General features: G+C 40.3%; 1 protein-coding gene and 1 long non-coding RNA gene across 12 annotated transcripts in view; one reads left to right on the plus strand and one right to left on the minus strand.

The window, feature by feature from the left end:
* SGMS2 (sphingomyelin synthase 2) overlaps positions 1 to 15,825 on the minus strand; it is a 29,366-nt gene extending 13,541 nt beyond the window's left edge. The window contains exons 1-3 of one of the 7 annotated variants that reach the window (XM_083756771.1): positions 13,636 to 13,798; positions 13,363 to 13,509; positions 5,501 to 5,647 (exon numbers count right to left, since the gene is read on the minus strand). The gene's annotated coding sequence lies outside the window, so the exon portion shown is untranslated. Of the gene's footprint in view, positions 1 to 2,175; positions 2,333 to 5,015; positions 5,034 to 5,500; positions 5,648 to 13,362; positions 13,510 to 13,635; positions 14,346 to 15,722 lie in introns of those variants that run through there. The other 6 variants (XM_083756770.1, XM_083756768.1, XM_083756767.1 and 3 more) reach the window with 6 other exon arrangements.
* Positions 2,496 to 22,751, plus strand: part of LOC310852903 — a 28,453-nt gene continuing 8,197 nt past the window's right edge. Inside the window, exons 1-3 of one of the 5 annotated variants that reach the window (XR_014568413.1) lie at positions 2,496 to 2,638; positions 17,914 to 18,001; positions 19,724 to 19,797. This is a non-coding gene — a long non-coding RNA (uncharacterized lncRNA). Of the gene's footprint in view, positions 2,639 to 15,409; positions 15,709 to 15,765; positions 15,869 to 16,090; positions 16,157 to 17,447; positions 17,623 to 17,913; positions 18,002 to 19,723; positions 19,798 to 22,751 lie in introns of those variants that run through there. The other 4 variants (XR_014568414.1, XR_014568415.1, XR_014568416.1 and 1 more) reach the window with 4 other exon arrangements.

A 22,751-nucleotide genomic window follows, 5' to 3' on the forward strand; every position in this document is an offset into this window, starting at 1 on the left:
AAAATCTAAATCCCTTATCTTTCTCTGAAAAAAACACTTATGGAGGACAAAATTCGATTTAAGATGGCCTTTGTCCATTTGGTACCAGACATACAGGATGAGATATGAAGTGGTCCATCTTTCCTTCTACTATTAAAGTCAAACACAACAGCTACAATTGTTGGCTGGCTGGCTCTTGAGCTACAACAGAAACTAATGCCCCTGTGAAAGGCAAAGCAATGTTGTTCTTATGAACACTATGGAAAAAGGAATATACATTTCCTCTCATATAGTATCTCTACAAGGAAGAGGAAATGACGTTGGTTACCTCCCTCCACATTTGGAGTTTGAGTTCACACATGCAGCTTGTTTTTGGTTTAAGTTAAAAGAAAGAAAAAACACTGCTAGTCACCTTATCCAAAGTAAGAATCTGCCACCGAGTAAAGGGAATCATGCTCTACTGCCAGTACACCCTATTTATTTTGTTTGATTAAATTTGAGGAGGGGGTAGTGATAAAATGATTGATTAATAGGCAGTAATTGAAGGAAATTTTATTTAGGAGCAGAACCTGGATCATCTGGGTGGTAAATTAAGGATGAACCATTGCTGGTGATCTGGGGAGCATATAAATTGAATAATATGCTGGGGATGATTTGGATGGGAAAATAATTGGGTTTCTTAGGTAAAATTTAAATGTTAGTAATTATCTCTAACATTTGCACATAAACGAGCATATGCAACTCTGTGTCCTCAGCTTGGTTGGGTCTCTCCTTTTTGCTGATGCATAACTGGTCACCCTGCAGGTATGCCCTTTACCTACACACTAGACCTTTTTTCTTAACTTGTTTGTTGCAATATTATGTCTATATTCAAAGCTGCTACACTTTCTGTATTCATGCATGCCTGGCGCTAGGAGACCAGCACAGGCACTAGTTAGAAAACATAACTCTCTTCTGCATTAAGAGGTCACTGTTGATACTACTGCAAGTATAAGAGACAAATGTGAAACATAACTCAGTTAAGACTGGTTGCTATCTGGCTCCTCCTTTCCCACAAATGTCTCATGGGTCATGATTCATAACAGCAACTATGCAACATTACATAACCAATTTTAGGTATCAATTCTATTTTCCCCTTTCCATCCCCACCCATTTCTTTTTGCACTGCGTCTGTTAGGCGGTATAGCTGTACTGAAGCTGCCTTCAGTGCACTGGCAGATAAGTAATATATAAATGCAATAAATAAACAAACCAGTTGAGGCATGAAATATTCATCAACTTTAAAAAGCAACAACAACTAAAGAGCAACTAGTTTTAGCACTGCAAAAACTGCCAGCACAGACATTTCCCACATTTATATAAAGTATTTTCCCCTCATCTTTCTACCCAAGATGATCTCCATGGCAAAGATGTCACTAAAGGCCGGGAAAGTTTAAACCTCTGATGAGTTTCAGGTTGTGAGTTTGCTAGTGTAACATTGATGGCACTTGTTCCTGTGTGCACTTGCCTTATACCCAGAAAATGTATTGCTTTTATCTTTTTTAAGTAGAAAGTGGGGGGGGGGCAGAAAAATCACAATTTGATAATGCATAGCACATGCTTCTTAACACCTCTAGCAGGCCAGTACCTACAGTCAAATACTGGCACTTTGCAACAGTCAAGTTATGTAGCCACAGCAATGACCACAGAAGCTAGGAGGAGTGCAGAGAGAAGAAATGCCATGGTGCATCTGCATTAGCAAAACCAGAAGCCTTCATCTGCCCCAGCTCCAATAAAACATGTCTCTCGTGTACTGGTCTCTACTCCCACATCAAGCGATGTAACTCTCCAATGGTTCGCCTTTACCCTTGATGAGACACTCTTCCATAGTCTCTTGAGACAGACAGATGCCAACAACAACAAAAAGGTGAGCAGTCAACAGAAGATGTTCTTTGCCACTGACATCATACCAAATATTTCTGCCATCATATAATCAAAGAGGAATGTAATTCCTTTGGGGTGAGGAGAAAGAAGAAAAGAAACTAAGTATACTTATTAAAAGAGGATTCAGCAGGCTGCACAGCAGAATTTCGGCAGATCTATGTGGCCCAATCACTGTAGGCTATGCATTAGGTTGGGAATCAGTAAACATATATACAAGTTTAAAGAAAGTCCAAGAAGCTTAAATGGGAAAAACATCCTACTTTTCCTTCTGACCTGACTATTTAAGATGTTCTTTGATCCAAATCCTAGGTACAATACAATGTCCCAAGTGACACTTTGAAATGCCATCATAACCAGTTCATGCTCAACAGTTTTACATAATGGCTGAGCTGTACAAGTACTCAGAAAGATTCTGAGGCAACTCAGAGCAAAGTTGGAACTGTTTATGATGTAATCGTAATTCAGATGTTTAAAAATTCCTATTCAGAACTTTTGCTAAGCAGAGATTTGGTAGGTGGTAATTTTCATCAGACGTCTTACATTTCAGATTCTTTCTTACGTTAGTCAATGTTTCATTTTAATGGTCTGTTAGTAATGATGTTTTCCATCAATATGTTTTCAACTGTAGTATCAACTATGTGAAATAAATACTTTGCTTCTCATTGATCCCCTTAGCTTTTTCCTTGAACACTTCAAAGCAATATTTTCTTGCTGTCAGCCTCTAAAAAACCCAGGGGTAAGTGCTCCTAGATCAAGTTACTTTTTCTCAGCCAAACCCATTTCATAAAGTTGCTAGGACACTAGAATTCCCCTAAGTTTCTTGTAGGAAGGATATGAAATAGAAAATTACCACATGCTTTGCATATAGAAGATTCAAGGTTCAATTTCTAGCATCTCTATGCAAGGCTGGGAAAGAATGCTGTTTGAAATGTTGTGGTTAAAATCTAAACTATGGTTTGTTTAAATTAAGCTAACTTCAAACTGTGGTTTATGAAGTTGCCTTGTTTCAAACAAACCAGTCAAAATTAACCACAATTTAGGAGTCAGATGTAATGCTAAACTGCTAAATGAAAGCTTCCAATCACTTCATTGTAGTCACACTGGAAGAGGAGAGGGAGTTAGAAAGCCCTGGAATTTAAGGATCATCTAGAGTCATTCTCATCAAGATAAACTATGGTTCAGCATGATACCTAAATGCAACCAGTGTCAACTTTGACTGACACCAGCTCTCTATGGTCTCAGACAGCAGTGCCCACCTCCTGCTACCCATGATCATTCTAACTGGAAGTACCAGGGATTGAATGAAGATTTTATGCCTTCCAAGTATGTGCTCTATCACAGAGCTATGGCACTTCACCTACTAGTTCCCATTTATGTGAATAATGTTACCAAAAACACTTCCTTGAAGCATCAGCCATACAACACTAGTGATCAAAGGTTTCAGCAATTGGTGCACAGCAAACAGTACGTTATCAGGACTTCATATATCATTTATTATAGCCAGCCTCTTATTTTCTGCTGTTGGCCCACTGAAGTTGGGATGGGCGGCTTTTTAACCTTTGTATAAACACCAAAATGGTCCCAACCGCCATAGCTAGACCAATGTAAATACGAGCACAAATAAAGGTGTGCATGATACTCATTTGACAGTCTGGCTTTACCCAAAAAAGTCTAAGTTAAAGAGGTTTCTATTAACACAGTTAAAAACTCACACTGAAATATGTTATATTATGTGTCATAGTTTCCTTTGACTGGACTAAACCATCCAGGGGTCCTTTACCTTTTACCATAGTAACTGACACATTAACACTATTATTCACCAGTAAAATGATTGCAACATACATCAGTGAGGTCCCGGTTATTCAGAAGCAACATTAGAAAATCCTAACCCATTTATCTCTATAATCGAGAATCACTATCACTTGCCTGACAGAAAAATAGACAACTGTGATCTAGCTGCTTTCTGGAATTATTAGCAACTACATTTTTTTAAAAAAAGTAAAATTGTAATTACCTCATTATCATAGAAAGGAACATCAAAAGGCCAGTCAGTATATTAGAAAAGCATTTCATGATGAGGAAGAGGCATGTCCTGGGCCACAACTCTTGTCAGTTTTGCTGGATTTTTAAACGATCATTTCAGCCCTATTGCTCCTTGACAGCTATATCTAAGACAGCAGGGTTTTTTTATTTTAAAAAATCAGTCTTTAAAAAACAAAGCACAGGCTAAAATTGTGGATTCGCACATGTCCAAGTGATGCTAGATGCCATGCCTGGCTTTCATACAGGCATACATACAATCAGAGTACTAAAGCAGAAAACAATCTCAAATAATGCTGTATAATTGTGGACTGGTGTTTAAATAAAGATAAAGGCGAAAAGGAACTGTGGATGAAGAACTTTGACCCACTATAACATTTATAATATGGTATTACCACCATAATACAGAAACAATGTATTTTCCCCAGCTTAATTAAAGGCACTATGCATATGGAAGCAGGATGCCATCTACATCCCTAGCTAGATGAGCATGTGTAATTAACTGTCATGTGTAAGCCTGTTTGCCCCACTGTTAGAACACCCTCCGTCCGCAACAAAACAGAACTGTGGAGGGTGTTCTGCAAGGTCAAGGTCTTGCTGCTTGTCTGCTCTGCCCCAGGGCTGGGGAAGATAAGAATGCCGCACGCCAGAAAGCGTTCCTCTCACCAAGAGGCACATTCCAGTGGTGATGTTGCCACTTATGCTTTCTGCCACCTGAGACCACCCTGCCTCATGGGTGGGCTGGCTCTGATGACAGAACATACATAAAAATGCTGCACAAGTATATAGCATCTAAACAATCTCATGAACTTTAAAAATAATAATACGGTCAACAAAATCACTTACATACAGATTCACACTACCCAAATCTAAATACACAACCTCCACATACACAGTCACTCAACAATCAGACTCTCCTTACACCACAACATTGCTCCAACACTCAATTCTCACTTTACTAAAAATGCTCAAAACATTTTATTTTATTGGCTGTGTTCAAGCATCACACTAAACTATATTTTTAGTTTGATACAAATAAGCCCAGGTGAACCTCAGGCTCACAATCTACTTACCCTCTTTGCTCTAGTGCAGTTGTGAGGAGTTTGGAGGTTTCTGCTTACCCAGCTTCTTGTCAACTGGCTAACTGTGGTTAATGTTAACTGTCATTTCTCTGAAAGAAGTTAATATTAACCAGATGACACAACAAGCTATATTTAAAGAAAAACAGAAGCAGAAGTTTCGAAACTCATTCCAATGCCACACAAAAAGGGGTGGGGTATGAGTCTGAAGCTCATTCCCAACAAACAATAGTTTGTTTATTTATATTTGTATCCCAGCTTTCCTCTAAAAAGCGCACAAAAGGGCATACATGGTTCTCCGTATCTTCAATTTATCCTCACAACAATCCTGTAATGGTAGGCTGAGATACATTTTCCCCTAGGTTACCTGATCTCTCCAGTCCTAGTCCAACACTACACCACAGTGATACTCGTAGCACAGCATATTAATGTTTGTGATGAAGCCTGAGGTTCTACCTTCACTATTTGAGGCACTATACCTCTGTGTGGCTGTTGTTGGGAGTTGCAGGTGAGGAGAGTGCTGTTGAGCTCTGGTTCTGCTTCTGGGCATCTACCCAAGGGAATCTGTTTGGCCAATGTGAGAGAAGACTGCTGAATGAGACGGGCATTTGGCCTGATCCCGCAGGCTAAAGGAGGATGAACCACAATTACTGACAACATCCATAGAGACTAAGCAAACTTAGATCTAATGACAAGAAATAGAAACATTATATCCTCGGTCAATAAGACTTACTTCTAAACCTAGGGACGCTCACATAACAAACAACAGTCCAATACTGATTAAGCCTATTTGTTATGATCCACAGCTGACATAATAAAGAGCATCTAAGCATAAGACTACTGGCCTCGTGAAACAACCTCAGGCTGCACTACAACAAAACTAATAGGGGTAATCTACAGGACTACAAATTAAGAATACTGATCGGAAAATATAGCTATTTTGAAAAAATGGATTTCACTAATCCAGATTATTGTTCCTTGGGGGGAAATGTTTTGTCTGTCCAACAACATCTTGCCAATTTTTAATTTTTATTTTTGGATAATAATTCAATGATACCCATTTCCCCCCTGTGATTTCTTCCATATCCCCCCACTTCATATTGTTACAAGGCAACCCAATCTCTGAGCAGTGCGAGATTCTAGAAGTACCAGCACGCTTAAGAGGCTCTGTGTTTTCTTTTGGAACAAAGAAACACAGTGGAGACTGTGATGTCTTTATGATATATGATTTATTTACACATGTATACAACCTGGACCTAGATGGAGAGAGGGCAGAGAATTCACACCCCAAGAGGGTCTTGTTCTGCCTATTGCTGCAGCATTGGATTCCAAGAGACCCCAAACATCATGTCTGATCTTCTCTGCAGCATAAAACAGACTGCCCACATCATGCTCTGCACCCCCCTCCAGCTTGCAAAAGAGACTTTTTCCAATTCGATTACCTCATCTCCCATTGCAATTTTGCCCTTCCCTCCTAAAACTCTGGCCTTTTTCTTGTTAACTTTCTCATCTCATGGAGCAGCTTTCCCAGTTTCTCTCTGACCCAGAGAGTCTCTGTTAATGGCCTTCCTAAAAGGCCCAACCATTCCAGTTATTATTTCTTGATGGTTCTCTTGCCAGGCTGTTTCCTGGACACAGAAAAACTGGTTTAAACTCCAGCCCCCACTAGACCTTGGAATATAGGGGTGGCTTAAATTCTAACCCTTTACTGCATCCAGATATTTTAGGATAGTATTGCCTAGCCACAAACTTATAACACCGTTGAACGCTTTTCTGTCTATTATATTTAAGATTAGGACACAATAATTGTTTAACATGTATGCAAGTCCTCAGAAGATGTGTCATCCACATTCATCTACGATTTGCTCAAAGATATTGTGACATGCATGGATCTCCATGCTTGGATGAACAGCCATGGACAGTATAATTATTACTTTATTATGATTTATTAAATTTGTATACCTCCCTTCATCTGAAGATCACAGGGTGGTTCACAACATATGCAGGTAACATTTCCTTTTACAATTCCTATTTTCAAAGTAGCCATGAAGTGGAACCGGGCCTAAACAGCAGCAGATTTAGTGTACTGTACAAATCTATGTGAGCATAGGATTGTACCTGTGTGAGACAGTGGCAGAGCAAGCTTATCAGACACCTGGGGCAACACGCATGCCCTGTCCATATGGGCGGGGCCAGCCAGGGCAGGATGCTCCTTGGGGCCTCTGAGGGGTCTGCCTGCCTCCTCCCACTCAGCTGCGCACACGCTATTTCTGGCGCTCTTCCAACCCAGAAGAGTGCCGGAAATAGCTTGGGAGCACAGGTGGGTGCGCACGCTCTGGCCCACCAAGAGGTCTGCCAGGGAGTGGACTGGACTGGCCTCAGAAAACATTGCTGACCCCGCTCTATACTATATACTTTATCTGAACTAAAGTTTATTAGCTAACCCACACCGTGACCTTTCTTACTAGTCTTCTGTTACAGTCCCTTCACCTCTGTTCTGTATGTGTCTAACATACAGTATTTCCATATAATTTTACTATGATTTCAGTGACTCAGAATAACTGGCATTCCCCTGGTTTTGTTTAAAGAGAAAGACAGAGTCCTTTGCACTGGCACCAAATCACTTTTATCTTCTGTCTAGTACCTACTGACATATAATATATACTAGCCACAGCAATGTGCATTCCAAAAAGTTACCTACCTTTAAAAACTTGAAATAAAAAGCCCAGAAGTGTGCGATAATAGGCCTTTTAATCTTGGACAACTAATAAAGTATGGGTGGTTCACCTAAATTAAGTTTTTTAAATTAAAAAAAATGACTATATACAGAACAACTAAACTTGAAAACAAAAATTCTATAGCAATAACTGCTACCATGCACTTCTCTCCAACATGTTATTGCCTTCATTCAGGCAGCATCGGTTATGCAGTATGATGCCACATATCTATGCAGTCATTAACCACTCTTGCATGCAAAGATAAGCTATTAACCACAATTTACCATGAATGAGCAGCTATTCAACTGTTCCCACCCTTTGTGCTGTGACAGGAAGAAACAAAACCAGAGTGTTGGCACATGTTCAGCCAATTATCTGTTCGGTTTTTCTCCCCCAGTTTTTCTGAACAGGATAACCATAGTATACACATTAACCAAGAAACATGTATTTTTACTATCTTACAATCCATGTTTTATTTTATTTTTCTCTACTTAACTGGGAAATGTGCAAAAAATAGCAAGACGGTACATTTTCAAAAGCCAAATATTTTACATAGGTCAGATGAACCGGTATATCCAACTGATTTCAATTGGAATGTACTTTCAAATAAGTTGAACTGCAGTGTAGCTCAATCCTGTATATGGGAATAAGTCCCATAAAGTTGAATGGGCCTTACTCCCAAATGTGGTACCTTGGTTTACGAACTTAATCCATTCCGGAAGTCCATTATTAAACCAAAGCGTTCTTAAACCAAGGCATGCTTTCCCATAACTGTGGGGGACTCAATTTACACTCAACAGGAAGCGGAACATGTTCTGCTTCCAAGGCAAAGTTCACAAACCGAAACACCTACTTCTGGGTTTGCAGTGTTCTTAATCCAAGTTGTTCATAAACTAAGTTGTTCTTAAACCAAGGTACCACTGTATAGGACTGCTGCCTTCTCGGTAGTCACACTTTCCCTGTGGAATGCCGTCCCATCAGACGTCAAGGAAATAAACAACTATCTGACTTTTAGAAGAAATCTGAAGGCAGCCCTTTACAGTGGTATCTTGGGTTACAAACACTTCGGGTTACAGACTCCGCTAACCCGGAAGTAGTATCGTGGGTTAAGAACGTTACCTCAGGATGAGAACAGAAATCACGTGCTGGCAGTGCAGCAGCAGCGGGAGGCTCCATTAGCTAAAGTGGTACCTGAAGTTAAGAACGGTTTCAGGTTAAGAACGGACCTTCGGAACGAATTAAGTTCATAATCAGAGGTACCACTGTATAGGGAAGTTTTTAATGTTTGATGTCTTACTGTGTTTTAAGTTGTTGGAAGCCGCCCAGAGTAGTTAAGGCAACCCAGTCAGATGGGTGGAATAATAATAATAATAATAATAATAATAATAATAATAATTTGTTATTATTTTATTATTACCAGCCCAATCCTATGCATATTTACTCAAAAGCAGATCCCACCAAGGTCAATGGCACTGACTTTGCCCAAGTTTCAGCTCATGGCCAGTATAGTTAAACAGTTCTCTGAGCAGATGCACATCTGAGGAAACAGTAGTTCATCTGTCTTGCAGAAACTTTCCCATCAATGCCTGTTTTAGTTCCTAAATAAATCTCACAGCATCTGCTGGGACAGTACTGTCTGTGATTCTTAATGCCCTTTGGAATAATCTGGGACAGTAGTGTCCATGGTACAATAAGCCTCCTAACAGGCTGAGATCTGCAAAGACAGCAATGTCTCTGTTAAGAGCCATTCTTCCAGCATCTGCTTGGCATATAGCTGTTCTGTATCCATATTAAAATGAAGTGTTATGGTACCCGCATTTATATAGTGCTAAAAATATTGTGTAAAGACTATCTTACCTAAATGCAAATTAGACAAGCTAATACTTAGCATAAATATTTTGCAAATAAAACAAATTAAATAAAAAATAATAGCCTATAAAAATATAATTCATAAGGTAGAGTAAATCATAGAAAAGGGAAAGTCCACATTCAATCCTGTAGACAAGCAAAGTCCATTAATATACATCCCTTTGTAACATAGATTGCAAACATGCAGAGGACACCAATAGAGGAATGCACAAGTTGGCAAAGGTGGTTTTCTGCTCACATTCTTTTTGAGCAGTTGGTGATGGCAGCCCTAGAACATTAAAGTGTCTACTTGGCTGCAGTCTTCAAACCACTTACCCCAGAGTACTCCCATTTTTGTAAATATGATTATTCTCAGTGGTTACAGCCATTAAGGGCTGCTTCTCATGTTACAATTTCATATACACAAACTGATCCTTGTTTTGCAATGTGAAAATGGATGTAGCTGTGCTCTTTTTTTGCCCAATACAGAAACTGAATCAAAATCAAGGAGAGTATTGTAAGGAGAAGGGAATGAGAGGCAAACACCTACATGGCAATTCTTAAACTAGAAGATGCATGCTGTTCCATAAAACAACCTTGACTGTAGATGGAACTGGGGTCTTAAGATTTATTTACAGAAAAAGAGACCCTAAAGCTAGCAACCATTGCAGTCACAAACTTTAATATAAAAGTAACAGTTACTAAAAATGTAAACCAAAATTCTCAACTGTTTTATGCTTCAAGATACCTCCCTAAGGAAATAACTGCAGTTAAAAATGGCTTAGAGTGCAAATTATATCCCATCTATAATGAAGTATGGGACGCGGGTGGTGCTGTAGGTTAAACCACAGAGCCTAGGGCTCGCCGATCAGAAGGTCGACAGTTCAAATCCCTGCGAAGGGGTGAGCTCCCGTTGCTCAGTTCCTGCTCCTGCCAACCTAGCAGTTTGAAAGCACGTCAAAGTGCTTGTAGATAAATAGGTACCGCTCCGGCGGGAAGGTAAACGGCATTTCCGTGTGCTGCTCTGGTTCGCCAGAAGCGGCTTAGTCATGCTGCCCACAAGACCCGGAAGCTGTACGCCGGCTCCCTCGGCCAATAAAGCAGATGAGCGCTGCAACCCCAGAGTCAGCCACAACTGGACCTAATGGTCAGGAGTCCCTTTACCCTTTACCTTTTATAATGAAGTATGCAAACTATCATGCTTTCCTCTTTCAAGATTTAACTATAGACATAGTTGTGTTTTAATAGGACTAAATACGTTGAAAAGAAATGCTTGCTAGATATCTGCTTTCTTAATTTTTTTCAAATATTAATATAATTAATTATGTGAATGGAAAACAAACATGCAGTTTCCAATTTTCTACTATAGTTAAGAATCCAAAAAACATTGAGTTGGATGCAGAAAGTTTCTTCTGCTCACATTATTATAAACTCAAGGATGTTCTGTTACTTGCTGAAGCTTGAGAGGAATCTACCCATTGTAGCACTAAATGAATGTTTGGACAAGCATTCGTGGAGAACTGCTAGTAGCTAATTGACTTTTGCTCATGGTTCTTTGGATGCAAATTACTACATGCAACAGTTTCACATGATATACATATAATCTGAAGGAAATGAGAGATTTCAATATGTGGCCATTAAAAGTTTAAACCCCAAATGATGTATAATGATGAGAAATGTTGATTAAGAATACGTATGTTGAAGAGTTGCAAAAATCTTTCAGTATCAAGTGCTCAAGGGATTATAGGCTGGAATACAAAACAAAGCGATCAAAGTATAATTAGGATTCTTATGATATTTTAATTTATTTAAATGAAGTTTGTGAACTGATCATAAAGACTTTTACGGTCAGAGAGAGACTGATTTCTCAGCCTGATTCAAGAATGTGGCAGGCAGGAGTGTACTTTCAATGATAGAAAGAAAGAAAGAAAGAAAGAAAGAAAGAAAGAAAGAAAGAAGTCCTTCTGGGAACAGACTGACAACTGTAAACTCATCAAAGTAACAGGTCACATATTTGCTAGTTATAGATTGTCTTCTTTTCCTGCCTAGTCTTCCTCATTCAGTAGCTATGTGTAATCCTCCAAACATTACAGAGTAATCTATAAGATTACTCGGGACTGAATGGCTTTGGGTTGCAACCAGATGGAAACTACCTTAAAAAGCAATACACCTGAATACTAAATTTGTTTACTTTAAAGACAGGCCTACTGTTGTCAATACCCTTCACTTCCAAATAAGTTTTAGATTTAAAACCTGTATCTAAAAACCTGCTGCTATCTCTATACCATATCCCTCAAGCGAAATACTCAAGAATACAAGTACTGTAACTTTAAGCAGTTATTTGCAAACATTTGTGCTTATAGTACCCACTACACAGCTGACAGAAAGACTATGAGGCCACTTTTTTGTGTGTGGGGGGGAGACATTTATCTTTTATTAACAAGACTTTCTACATCCATGAAACAGACTTACCAAACGTAATCTTACTAAGCGAAACAATGGGAATATGGAAAACACTTTGTTTTGTTTGCAAGCCGAAAAAAAATTTGTTTTAAAACAATAATGGGAGCCAGGCTCAATCATGCTTAGCATAAACCCATTAAATTCAATGAAACTTCATTTGGACACAACAACCTTATGGCGCAAGGTAAACTCCTTCCACCCCTGGTTGGATTTTACAGAGCAGTGGGCTCAACTACATTGCAGCCCTGCTATGCATGGTAGTTGAGGTGGAAGATGGACCACAACACTGGCCTGGACCTGGTACAGCAATCAGATCCAAATTGCACGCAACGCTGTCACACAGATGCAGGGCCAGCTCTGGATCCAACAGATCCAAGGCTGGCTCAGCCCTGCCCCTGAAATATCACATTCAGCAGACAGAAGTGGGGAAGCTCCACTCCAGCAGAGTGATGCATAGGTAACTGGCTAACAGCGGCTAGGAGAGGTACACCTCCACCCAATTAAACACCCCCAGCCTTACATAAAGAGGATTCAAATTGTTCTGCCTCTATTCTATGCAAGATTGAGTCTGAATCCATCCCAAACTGCATTTCATACAGTAGTGGTCTAACCTCTGCTTTTAGATAATAAACCATGTAGTATAACAATGCGATGTGTACAAGCAACCTTACCATTTAAAAAAACACATTATTCCAAAGTCTCTAAAAATCTATTCAAGATAAACTGAATTACAGAACATTTCTACACATTTCTAATAAAGCTCAGTCAAAACCAGTGGGGCATCACCAAGTTCAAAACTACTTCTATGCAATTGTGACTCGCTAAAGAAAAGTTTACCTACATTTGAGGTTTTCACAATACATGTATTTTACGGCAATGAAATTGAGCCAGAAATGTTTTGTCAGTTTGTTTCGTATTTACAACAAACCATCTTATACAGTCAACTTTTATTTAAGTCCCCAGAAACGTCCTTCTGCTTTGGATGCAACCTGCACTACCCTGGGAGTAAGTCCAATTGAACTCAGTGGGATTTACTGGTGAACAGACATGCAAAGGACTGCCCTATTAAAAACTGGAGTCAAGAAGATAGAAAAATAAAAAAGGTTTTGGTGGAGATAAAGAAGTTTCGGAAGCAATATAAAGCATTTTAAGAAAAAACAGTATTGGGTTAGATTCATTCACACATTTGGCACCACAAACCTCCCCCATCCCCCATTAGATTTTTCTAGGTGGGGGGGGGCACCATGGAGTTTTCGTTCCCTTCCAATATACACAAGTAACCCCTTGGCTGACGCACCAGCTCTTGAACTTACCTACTTAATTTGGAGAGGGGAACAGCCTCCAAACTAGTTCTGCGTTCCAGCACTCAGCAGGAAAGTCTCCTGCATCCTCCAATCAAGCTCCTTGGCATTTGCAGTTCCTTCTGGCCAGAACTAGAGGCAGGCACTCCCACCACTGGGCTAGGAGCCGCAAGAAGAAACAGCTAGAAGAAAGTTTCCTTTTCCCTTGCAGGCAGCTCTCTCTCCCCCCCCCCCCTTCTTCTTCTTTATTTAATCCCAGCCTCTTTACGCGAATGCCATACGCACCGTTACCTCGGCAGTGCAACAGCTGGAGAGGTTTCCTCTGCGCGAGGGCGGCTCCTGGGAGACGGAGCCTCGAGGCTGGCTGGACTGGCGGGGCCGTGGCTGCTTCTGGAGGCGCCGCTGTGTTTACAGCCAGTTTCATGCTCTCCGCTCGTCCCCTCCCTCTCCCTGCCTCCCTGCCACAGCCTCGCCTGACATCATTCATTCTCTTACATTCACACACACGCCCACTCCATTTCCAAACAGTGAGTCAGCCTAGCCCTGCTCCTATGCGAAGAAGGTTGGGCTAGAAAAACCGGTTGAGACCGAGGAAGGGAAATAAAAATAAAATGAGGGGAGGGAAAAAAATTAATCGAGCGGGGTGGGAAGCCCTGCTCCACAGTCTGTCACTAAAGGTGGGGATAGGAGGGATCTGCTACAGGGATCAAGGCACGGGTTGGTGCATGCACTGAACTCGCGTTGCAATTAAGAGAGTGGAGAGAGTTGGGGAGCAGATTCTGCAAGGAAACGAGCCAGCTCCTGTGTGGATAATCCTGCTCCTGATCTTCAGGCTACCTTAAACCGTTCTTCAAAAGAAGGAACTCCCTTTAGGATCAAACAAGGGCAGAATCCGATCGTTCTAACTGCTGCTGCTCTTTTCAGCGTTTCAAGGATCCTCTTTCATGGTTTCTTATGCCTCCGTGGTGCACTTTTCATATCAGCTGTCGTCCTTCAAACTTTCCCCACCCACTGCAAACATAAGAGCCAACTCCTAGGGACCGAGGTTCCATCGCTGCCCTCCCCAATAAAACATTTGCCCCCCCCCCAAGTTGATGGGCATTGGCATTCAAATAGTATGTGCACGTAGCGTCATGTGAACAATTATGCAGGGTGGGGCTTACCTGCCCCTCCAATATTTTATTCAAGTTGGCAGCCCTGCCCAGAAATGTACTTGGGTGACTGCCAGCAATTTAGCTGAAGGGTTAAAGACAGTGACTTAAAAAGGCCACCTAGCCTTCAAGTAAGAGAGCACTGATCAACCTGCACTAAATTAGTTCAGGTTTCCCAGACCATCATGTATCCAGAGAGCAAAGTACAAGTTACAGCAGTGATGCTTGAAGTTACTTAATTGGAAATAAACCAAGGCTAGAATCCCTAGGCATGCTCAGGTTGCCATTCTAATTCCACTTGCCTGGGAGTAAATCCCACTGACTTCAATAGGGCGCCATCCGCACTATGCATTTAGAGCAGCCATGGCTTCCTTTCCACCCCCAATACTGGGAGCTGTAGTTGGTTAACAGTGGCAAGAGTTGTAAGGAGACACACATTCCCCTCACAAAACTACAATTCCCAGAGTTCCTTAGGAAGAGGAGCTGACAAGCTGTCAACGTTTCCCTTTTATAAAGGGAAATTCCCTTATTCCGAATAGGATTCCTCACAAGAAAAGGGAAAATTTGACAACCACTCTTAAGAGTTGTAGTTCTGAGAGAGGAATAGGCGCCTCCTAACAACTTTCAGCACCTTTACCAAACTACAGTTCCCAGGATACTTTGGAGGGAATAGAAGCTGTGACTTTTCTAAAGCAGCATGAAACTGCTTTGAGTATATAATGCAGATGAGGCCTAAGACTTCCTTCAGAGTAGGCATAGATAGGACTGTGTTGTTACCTGGGAGTAAGTCCCATTGAGCAATGGAGGTTAATTCCAAGTAAGCAGGCCTAATATTGGACAGCACATGTATTAAGAGTCCTAGTAAGACATTTTCAACACGATCAGGAGAAAAGATACATAAGAATGTCATTTTGAAAAATAAAAATGAAATAAATCAGAACTAGTCCTGGGCCTTGACAGTAGCCGGATATGCAGACCAGAAGCAATTCATTTCCACCACTTTTGTCTCCGCACCATGCTAAGCATCTTTGCCAAATGTTATTAAAGCCAGAGGAGCAAGGCTAATGAGAAAACGGTGGCGACTTTACACAGAAAGGGGGGATGTGATTGCAACTGTACAAATGTCACTGGGCAGCAGAAGTGAGAAGCGTAACGAGGACCAACTGTATTATCTGTGAATGGAAATACATTTGGCAATATTTCACAGGTGAAAATGTTCACCTCGCGGAAGCTGCGCACAGAACTTCAATTCTGCACGGCTGATGTTTACTAACAACCGGTGGTCCCACCAGAAGTATGTCTTCTCTACCAAGGGCCTAAACCTGGAAGGAAATAAGAATGCCATGCTTAGGTTTGAAAGCTTTGAGGTCAGGATATTATATAAATACCTGTGGTCAAAGGGAAATTTTACCTCAGAAAACTCCTACAAGTGGTGGTAGTCCTGGAGACAAGAATGGCTGCCCCATTTCCCGCGTGGCTTGGTAGGCCTAGCATTGAACAGCCAGCTTGGCAGTGCCTAGGAAGTGTGCCTTGCGGTTGCTTAGCAACGGTGGCAGATTTACCTCAGCCCCTTCTCCCAGGCCAGCCATTTTGCCTGTGTGGCAGAAGAGCAATGCTGGCGACAACAGCGTTAAAGGGAAAAGGCTGCGAGGAGAGTGAGGAGAAGCTTGAATTAAGTGTGCCCTATTTATCTGGAGTACATTATCCAGATGTAGAGGCTAGGAGTGTACAGTATGGATACCCAAATTCCAAATTCCTGTTACTCAGTGAATGGCCACCTGCAATCTTTGCCTCAACAAAGTTGTTTGGTACATGAGATCATCAGGATGCCATCCTGAGAATCTGGGACGGAGTAGGAAATAAGAACAAAATAAATACCATAAGTCATCCTGGGTTTTTTGTTTTGTTTTTTGGACAACAGGTTCATGTTGATCAAAACAGCCAAGCTATTATGTTATTCGCACAGAATGTTAATGAAATTGTTGTTTGTCACTTCTGGCCATTTTATGCCCTGCTCAATATTAAGCAACAGCAATATTTAGCTTTAAATTCAAATTACTTCATATGAGCTGGTGTGAGATAAACAGTTCTTGGGTTGCCTTTGGTCACAGTGAATTAACGCTACATTGCCTTTTTAAGCACAATTCACCTTCCCCCTTAGGAAAAGCCCAAGAGCAAGCCTGTGCTAAAAGCCCTGCTAATAAATTTATAAAGTTACCAACACCTATGTGGAGCCAAAATTATGTAGTCAATATTCCACATACATCATGGGGATGTTTCTGTAAGTCAACGGTCCTTGAATTGTTTTTTATAGTTATAGATATAACTTTTTACGGTCATATGACAAAACTTGCTTATAATATAACCTGTTTTGTCATTTAATGGTTTATAAGGCATTGAAAGGTATAACTTTATAGTATGATAATTTTAATTTCTCCCTCCCAAACAGATTATTTCACTAACTGATCACATACAGTTGATCAGCAAATTCCACTATATATTTCAAACAACACTTGACAACAGATCAGTTAGCTCAGAAACAACGCTTGTTTTGTGATTTAAGGATTTTCAGGCCAAACAGCATGACTATAATATTAGATGCAACCCTTTTCGTATTATTTCAGTGTGATATGCTGTACAATGGCTGGGAAGGGTTGCATTACTCTTTTTGTTTGTTACTCTATTATGTATATTTGTGTTTTTATATTGTAAACTGCCCTGTGATCCTCAGATGAAGTGTACATAATTTACTAAATAAATAAAACAAATTCTGTAGAATAAGAAAAAACCCCACACATTAAGAGCTTTTATTTCTAAATATGTAAGAAAAATTCTATTCTCAACAAAAGCCTATCAGTAGTGCATTTGCTTTTCGATGGGGAAATTTGATCCCAGTCTCCTCTTTTCTATTTGTTTTTTCTTTTCTTACAAAAATCCTTCCCAGGACAAACTTTTCTGTTCATCTGAGCTGAAGCAAACTCAATTTTCTTTTTCATTACGGCATTTCTTTCATGAGATCAGCAGTGGTATTATTGGAGATGGTATTACTATAAATGGACACAGCCTAGCTCGTGCATTAAAGTTGTGATGATTTCCAGAAAGATGCCAGGCAGTTCTTTAAGTAAGCATTGTGGCTAGAATCCAGGAGACGCACCAAAGTTCGGAAGGAAAGAGATGAAAAATTGTGTCCCTTAGACTGGCTGCACTGTTGTCAGGAGTCTTTGTTTAGACCATTTTTACAGTCTTGCTGTATACTTATTTGAGCAGTTTTTCTTTGTCTATTAACCAGTAGAATGTGACTTCTGTGTTCTACCTCTGCTTTACATCAACTTTTCCCACCAAATAGTTAAATTTTAAAGCAAACTCTCACCTGAGCACCTCCGTCATTAATGGACTTTTGTCTTTATAACAGGCTTGTCAAGTAAGGAGATATTACCTCTCGACTTTGAAGGAAGGTAATGAGTCAGAGAGCAAAGACCATACAGGAACTGCGCAATTCAGTATGTGAAACTAATCCTTACCCCAGCATTCTAATAATACAATCTCCACAAACCACACAGAACACCCATTTTGCTCCCTCCACCTCTGCTTTTATCTGGTGGCTTGAAATGAAGAATCATGAGATCAGCATAAGCAGAATTTCCACATTTTTGGGTTCCCTTTAATAATTACCTGCATGTCATACAGATAGTTAACAGATCTGCATTTCCATAATAATAAATGCTACATATGCTAAATTTGTGGCTGTCACCAGGGGAAACACAACAAAATATGCACATTAGAGAACTCAGTTCAATAAATTTTGCCTGAGATTGCCCAGACTCCTGCACAGTTTCTGCTGCAACTGACTCCATCAAAATACTGAAGCTACATTTGCACCAGACATTTAAAGCACCATTATGCCAATTTAGCAGTCATGGCTCCCCCCAAAGCATCCTGGGAACTACAGTTGGTAAGGGTGCTGAGAATTTTGGAGGCATCCCTATTCCCCTCACTCACCTGTAATTCCTAGAGTTCCCTAGGAAGAGGGACTGATTGTTAAACCACTTTGAGAATTGCAACTTCATATTTAGAAAATACGGATACACATAATGATTGTGAAAGTGTGATTTCTTCTCTAGATTGCATTGTATGTTTATTATTTGAAAACGATAACAAATATTTTTTAAAAGTTTTTATTTCAGAATGCTGGGTGTCTATAATCATGGATACAGACATACATATGAAGGTATAAGATGGAGAAAGTGGCTAGATGCATATTACCTATAGTTGCCAACTCCCTAGCTAATGTGGCTCCTGTGCCAGCAAGAGAAACATGACAGGAAATTCAGTGCTGCAGCTGTTTACATAACTGCAATTCCTGAATGGGAAAAGTTGAGTTCACTGTTGAAGAAAGGTTATTGGAATGAACACTATTCTTGCTTGGCTAGATATTTGTTGCCCAATCTTGGCTAGATATTTGTTGCCCAATTAATTGAATACTATTCACAGCTCTACAAACATTACGGCATACATTGATCAGAACAAGTATGGCTACTTTATCTAGACTATTTTATCTACTATAGTAAACTAATTCAGGTCTCTTTGTCTAAACTGTTTTGCTGATGTCATACATTGTTCTGGTTTCCTCATCACATTAAGCCAAACTATGTGTGGGTTTTCAGACTGAAGACAGTGTATGTAGCACTCCTCCCTTGGTGCTGCTGCACTATCTGTGACTAAACCACGGTTTGGCTTAGTGTTATGTCTGAACCCAGGTTTGTGGTTTGTCTTGTTCCAGACAAACCATGAGCCATAACCAAAGCTTGTTCTTTGCTTACCTCTTGCATTTTGTCTGGTGGAGACAAACCACAACCACATGTTTGGATGTAACACTAAGCCAAACCAACGTTTAGTCATGGGTAGTGCAGCAGCAGCAGCAGCAGCAGCAGAACAACATGCAGCAGAGCAATGAGACCATAATATTCATTCCATAAAGCCATGCATATATTTGTTCATGCAAAACCATGATTTATATTGTATTTTGCATGTAAGAGAGAGAAGCACAACAATGCAAAGGATTATATGTGCTCTTTATTTTGAATGGGAGGTGTGTTGGTTTTAAACCAATCCCATTAGAATAGGTTTTTTATGAGTGCTGGACATTCACAGCATTCAAAATTGAAGTAAAGAGGAACTGTAGGTGTTTTAAAGCTTATATTGCTTGCTGAATGTCTTCACAGAATACGTAAACAAATGAACAGAATGAAACATATCTTTTGGTGAAACCACTAAAGACTCCATTACACAAACACAGGTAATGGCAATACAGCTTCATAATCCTTATTCAGCCCCTTTATACCTCTTTACTTGCATGGATTAACTAATCGATGGAACTATATTAGGACTGTGACATCTGCCACACATCCAAAAGAAGGGCTGTGACTCAGTGCTTTGTATGCAAAAGGTCCCAGCATAACTCCTCAACTTTTTCAGGTATGGCTGGGAAGAGACCCCTGTTTGAAATCCTAGAGAATCACTGCCAGTCTGTGTAGACAATATTGAACTAGATGAACAGAATGTCTTATTCAGAATAAAGCAGTTTCTATGATCCCACTGGGAAGAGATACTGAGCATGTGTAGGAGATTGCACTGGACCCTCTTTCTGATGCACAACTTATGAAAAAGCGTGCATACAGTTTGTATACATGTTCAGTGTATACTTTGGAAGGTCTGCAGCTCAGGGGTAGAGTGCATACTTTGTGTGCAAAAGGTCCAAAGTTCAGCCCCTGACCTTTCCAACTGGGGCTCAGAAAGATTCCCATCTGAAAACCTGAAGATCCAATGCCACTCAGCGTTCAACTTAGTCTAAGGTAATTTCTATACAGTTATATCTACAGTTTCCCAAAGTATGTTTCTCTCCCCCCCCATGTTTTTATTAGCAATTTCAACATAACAACATATCAAAACATATCATATTGATTATTTCAGCCCCCCTCAAACCCTCCCTCCCCCCGAGACTTCCCTTAGCTCCTCTCTCTGATTTCTCAGCCCATATTATTCTCTGCATGTTATAAAAATATACAAATCCTCACATTATCTGTCTACCATGTTATCAATCGATAAATCTGTGTATGTTTATTCAAAACCTGCCAAGGAGTCCAATTCATTTTGTTGTCTTTTTAAGTAATAACATGTGAAAATTTCCCATTCTTCTTTAAAGACACAGTTGTCCTTATCTCGTAGTTTGTATGTCAGTTTAGCCAGTTCTGTATAGCTCATCAATTTCTCTTGCCACTGTTCTTTTGTTGAGGTTTCCTCATTCTTCCATCCTTGTGCTATCAAGACTCTTGCCGCTGTTGTTGCATACATAAATGAATTCTTTGTTTTCCTTGGCAGGTCTTGTCCTACAATCCCTAACAAAAATGCTTCTGGTTTTTTTTTAACAAATGTCATTTTAAAATTTTTCTTCAATTCATTATATATAATTTCCAATTTTTTTTTAAACTTCTCTACATTCCCACCACATATGATAAAAAGTCCCTTCTTTTTCTTTACATTTCCAACATGTATTTGACCCGGTCCCAAAATATGTTTCAAGGGCAGGTCTGTATAGCGTAGAAGGGGAAGACTTCTTTGCAAAGTAGCACCATGTTTATGAATTAAACAAGTACTACTGCAAACACTAAAGGTATCCAGTACTGTATTCTTTTCACACACAAATGCTCTTCTTTTGAAACTTTTGACTACTTATGGGAGTGGTTAGCTGCAAAGCTTCCCTTGCAGGGAAAGTAATAATTCAGTGTTGTTTTTCCATCCAGAAGAAATTAAAAAAAAAGGAAGGTTAGGAATAAACACGTCTATGATATGCTGTTGTGGTGGTGAAAATACACTTTGTTTACTGTTTTTGGACACCCAGTATCTAAAGTTAGAAAATGACAGTAATTTCAACGCCACACTTTTGAAACTACACTTAACACGCAAAAGACTGTAAGCTATTTTCGAGGAATTCAGCCAAAAGCTTGAGTAATTAGCTAACCTTCCACTGTGTTGCCCAACCAACCCTACCCTGTCTCACCTTCTAAACCCAGGATTATCCCCACCCAAATGGCATTACCTCCCCTCCCCACTTCCTTTTGAGGCCAGACCTCCCATCTGTGCTCCGCTTTTTAATGCTCTGCAGCTGGCCCACCTGCATTGCATTACAGGACAGATAATCCCCAGAAGATTTTGAGTGCAAATGTTTTCTAAACAAATATATTCAAGAAGCCAAAGCTGCTATTTTAAATTGCAAGCAGGTTGAGCACAGAAACCAAATCTTCTTCTTTCAAGTCACACAATTTTCTTGTATTATATAATAAAAGGAGGGGCAGGAACCAGTAACTCTAACGCAATACCCAAACTAGGTTGGCAATCTAAGTAGTTAATAAATAAATATAAATAACCAGAATTCTTAAGTCTTTGTTCTTTCCTTAAGAGGAACGTACCCTGAAACATTATTATGAACACCACAGTAGATTTTAATTTAACTGTCAAAAGCCTGAATAAAATAATAATAATAATAATAATAATAATAATAATAATAATAATAATAATAATAATTTATTATTTATACCCCGCCCATCTGGCTGGGCCTCCCCAGCCACTCTGGGCGGCTTCCATAAAAACCAAAAATACAGTAAAATATCACACTTTAAAAACTTCCCTGAACAGGGCTGCCTTAAGATGTCTTCTGAATGTCAGGTAGTTGTTTATCGCTTTGACATCTGCTGGAAGGGCGTTCCACAGGGTGGGCGCCACTACCGAGAAGGCCCTCTGCCTGGTTCCCTGTATTTTCGCTTCTCGCAATGAGGGAACCGCCAGAAGGCCCTCGGCGCTGGACCTCAGCGTCCGGGCAGAATGATGGGGGTGGAGACGCTCCTTCAGGTATACTGGACCGAGGCCGTTTAGGGCTTTAAAGGTCAGCACCAACACTTTGAATTGTGCTCGGAAACATACTGGGAGCCAATGTACGTCTTTAAAGACCAGTGTTATATGGTTTCGGCGGCCGCTCCCAGTCACCAGTCTAGCTGCTGCATTCTGGATTAGTTGTAGTTTCCGAGTCACCTTCAAAGGTAGCCCCACGTAGAGTGCATTGCAGTAGTCCAAGCGGGAGATAACCAGAGCATACACCACTCTGGCGAGACAGTCCGCAGGCAGATAGGGTCTCAGCCTACGTACTAGATGGAGCTGGTACACAGCTGCCCTGGACACAGATTTGACCTGTGCCTC

Source organism: Podarcis gaigeae (assembly GCF_964106915.1).
Source record: "Podarcis gaigeae genome assembly, chromosome: 9".
Taxonomy (NCBI): Eukaryota; Metazoa; Chordata; class Lepidosauria; order Squamata; family Lacertidae; genus Podarcis; species Podarcis gaigeae.